General features: G+C 42.7%; 1 long non-coding RNA gene across 1 annotated transcript; it reads left to right on the forward strand.

The window, feature by feature from the left end:
• The first annotated feature begins 2,379 nt into the window (after positions 1–2,379).
• On the forward strand, positions 2,380–3,433 carry LOC145431897 (uncharacterized). Its single transcript, XR_013912210.1, has 3 exons — positions 2,380–2,515; positions 2,594–2,669; positions 3,074–3,433. It is a non-coding gene; the product is annotated as an uncharacterized LOC145431897 (long non-coding RNA).
• The last annotated feature ends 656 nt before the right edge of the window (positions 3,434–4,089 follow it).

Below are 4,089 nucleotides of genomic sequence, written 5' to 3' on the forward strand. Positions count from 1 at the left end.
CAAGGATGTTGTAGAGCTTCTGTGTCGGTAATCGGACTCTTGCGAGGAATGTTATTTTGATTTTCAAAGTAGTCAGTGAGAGTGACGACAGATACCTGAGGGTTCTTCAAATGTCCCGTAGCTCATGTTGTGGTGATTCATAAGATCTTGAGCTACACTGAGCTGTGCTATTGGACTGAATTCACTTTGTAAAAATGTCAAAAGTCAAACAGACAAGAGAAGCAACACATGCATTCAGCTTTGCTTGTGAATGGCTGAAGACACTTTCACAGCACCACCAGCAGCTCGCTCACTCTGTTTAATTATTTTTATACCACTTGGCCCCAAATTGAAAGAATGAATATAGGCCTATATTTCCTTTGAATGTTGTCATTTAAGAGGCTTTTTGTGTGAGTAATAAAGCAGGGGCTGCCGCCCTCTGTCACTGAGAAGCAAATCATTTCCCAGGGAGGGAGAAACATCTGTTCCCAATTGAAGATTCAGCCTGCTGAGAGATGTGTCTTTTCACATGATAATCCAGGACAGTAGAGGTTGAAACTGGGTCCACAATGTAGAGGAACTGAATAATTATACTTCAGATATATGAAAGGAAGGGGAAGGGCAGCTCTGAGAATGAGACGACCCCCCATTTAGTCTCACTCAGAGCTTTCATTTTAAGCCCTGTTTAGCAAATATGAATGGTTTGTCTGTAGGTCAGCATTTCCTCTCAGTATTTTTGTAAATCTTATGTTTATGCATTTATTAATACTGGGGAACATATATGAGGCTAACTGGAGGAGACAGAGTAAGCTCAGCTGCATGGACGTGTGAGTGGTTCTTAGATGTCTTCCCATCTCTCTTGCTCTGTATACTTGGTTGTACCACTACATTGGTTGCCTTCGGATTGTCTGTCCCCCGTTCTACTTTCAGTTCATGTTATGACCCTAATCTGTCTATGCTTGGTCACATGGTATCCTCATAAAAATAAAGCCCCAGCCTTACCTACTCTTAGCAGTGCTGAGAGGCAGCAGCTGAAGAGTCAGCTCTTCTCACTCCTACATTGGTGTAGTGGTTTCTGAGTTTCTCCTGGTGCACAACAATGTCTGGTCTCATCTGGCAGGATTATGTAGACTGAGGACAAAGGAAGGGATATCACTCACTGGCCCTTCTGGCTGCCTGATCTAAACCCAATCTGACACCACAAGGTTGCACCTCAGGTTGTCCAGAAGGTCAGGGATGTCCTAGTCGAGACCTAGGAGGAGATCCCCCAGGCTGCCATCTGTCATCTCATTAGGAGCACGGCCCAGTGTTGTCAGGCATGCATACAAGCACATGGGGGTGATAGAAACTAGGGGTTAGGGGTGGCTGTAGCTCAGCAGGTCACCTACTAACCAGGAGGTTGGTGGTTCAATCCCAGTCTGCAAATATCCTTGGGCACGATACTGAGACCATGTTGCTCTCTGATGGATGCATCAGAGTAAAAATGTGTGTAAATATTAGACAGAAAGCACATAGAAAAAAGTGTGAATGAGGCAAGTAGAGTAGAGTGCTCCCACTCAGAGTAAAAACAGAACCAGTCCATTTGTACTGGTTGAGATGGCATAGAGTGGGGGCGAGGGATCATAGTTTGAATGCTTTCTTGTTTCATATTATTGATCTTTGTCTTTATGATTCTGCATTCTTTATTTCTTATCATGTTATCTGTAGTGGGCTTTAGACCTGAATCCTTTTTTTGTTTTAACTCTGCACAGGATCTGTCATATCCAATGCTCCGTTATAAGCCCAGACAGATTGAAAATGCGGACTCAGGAGAACAGATTTAATGAGATTACATACAATGCTCACGAGAAGGTAACAATTTACAAAATCATAGGTCAGAGATAAATCCAAGGTTTCCATTTACAAGATCCTTGGGGAGAAAGTTTCTATGATTCAGAGCTTAATGGGACTTAAAGCCAGACTTTCTGACCTAGTCGGTATTGGGGTTCCTGGCTTCAGTGTCGGCAGTGTTGGGAAGGTTACTTTTAAAATGTATTCCATTACAGATTACAAAATACATGCCCCAAAATGTATTCTGTAACGTATTCCGTTACGTTACTCAATGACAGTAACGTATTCTGAATACTTTGGATTACTTAATATATTATCATGCTTTTTACAACAACGTGAATGTACTATTGCTGTGATTTATTACTATTACTGAAGGTCCGCGACTCCGAACCGTAGTAAAGGGACCTCTGGCTAATACGGCGGGGTCCCTGTCGGCTCGTAGCTGAAAAATAGCTTTACTTTGTTGTGTGGGTCAACTTTGCTAGCAGAGACAGAGAGAGGCGTTGAAAGGCTCCAACGGAACTTATTGTTTCAGAGTGTAACCCAGATCATTGTTTGAGTATGGGATTTCTGATTATTTGTGGTTACTGAACGCACCACTGTGCCGTGCGCATAGCCACTCTCTAGTCCAGCTACAGAGTTTTTCCTTCCGTTCGTCCGATGAGGCGCATGCTGCTCTCGTGCCCTCTACGAGCTGGAAATTCGGGTACAGTAGACATTTGAGTTGCTGTAAATAGTTTTAAAAACCTTTATATGTGAAGCTAATGATTTAATATGTTGTTAGGAAAAAGTCTTGTAGCGGTTACAAATGTGAAGCGGAGCTGAGTCCGACAGCATTCGCCATTACACGAACTCCTCTGGTGAGTTAGCGTGCAGCTCATGTTCGTATGAAATGTTTTGTGCCTTATTATACTGCAGCGAGGTATCAAATCTACCGCTGTCATGTTGTTAAGAAAGAGGCTAAATATTGTATAACGTGTGTTATTGGCTGACTGTTAGCAAGCTAGCCGTTAAGTGAGCCTAGCTAATGTCCTGAAATGGCGGCCGACACGAGGTCAGTTACAGTGTTATTATGTTATGCCTAAGAGAACAGCATTAATAAGCATTGTTAACGGCATTTATGTTCTGTTATGTTGTATTTTGACAAACCTGTATTATTATAATGGTAAGTCTGTTAAATAAGCCGTTAGTGACATGGACACTGAGTCAGTGGTACTGAGACTTATGAACATTTCAGTTAATTCTTCTGCACACTTGTGTGTAGGCTGGTTTGTTTGCCCTTTTGGTGCCCTGGATCCTACTGGATGAACTGCCTTGTGGAAGTCCTCATCTGATGACTCTGCCGAACCGTCCTGGCAAATAGATGGTCGTTGCTGCTTGCTGGATGCTATTATTGGATGCTACACCGTTCCAACAGAGCGGTAGGAACAATTCAAAGGGCCCCAACGATGCGCTTTATTTTTCCCTGAGCTCAGGTGATTTTCTTTTGGCCAAAGGACCTTAAAGGATACATATTTGTTTTTATTTATTTATTTTATTTTTCTTATGACACTGAGTGGAAAGACACTACAAAAAAAAGGGGTTTATTATTTAAAATTGTGTCAAATAAATGTGTTTATGCTAAGTAAGTGTGGTGTCCATTGTGTGCTGGAAGCCTTATTGTTCCTGTGGTGGAGCAGCTACTACCAATCTCCTTTACGAAACTAGCTTCTGACAGGATACAGGTATTTGGGATACATTTGATTTCTTGTAACCTATTTTTAGAGAAACTGTGATTCTGGGTTAAACATCGGGGTGAAATTGATGACACCGACACCTAGTGAACTGCCCAAGGTCAACAGTCCTGATTTCCACGCATTAAAGGTTTGGCGTAAGTACAGATTGCGTTACAAGTGGCGAGCCAGCCAGGAGATTGGTGAAAAGTAGCACCTTGACTTTCCAGCTCACAACACCTACCTCTTTTCCTTGACCCTATTGTGTTGGACATGGATCTTTGCAGACGTTTTGATGTAGATGGCCAGTGCTCACTTTTTGTGACTGGCGTTGAAGGGATTTACACAGATGATGACATTGCTAGTGTTTTTTCAGTAAATGGTAAAGTTTCTCGGATAGTTCGAATTCCAGATGAATCAAACCAGCCAGAGGGTAGAGTCCTGATACAATATTTGTCCGATCAAGCCATTTCCAAGATCAACCCCCAGATCTTAGGCGACTTGCCGAGCCCCAAGGATCCTGCTATCGGTTGGTCTGTCAAAACCATTCGAGATGTTGCTCAGGAAG

This window comes from Astatotilapia calliptera, chromosome 11, assembly GCF_964374335.1.
Source record: "Astatotilapia calliptera chromosome 11, fAstCal68.1, whole genome shotgun sequence".
In the NCBI taxonomy this organism is placed as follows: Eukaryota; Metazoa; Chordata; class Actinopteri; order Cichliformes; family Cichlidae; genus Astatotilapia; species Astatotilapia calliptera.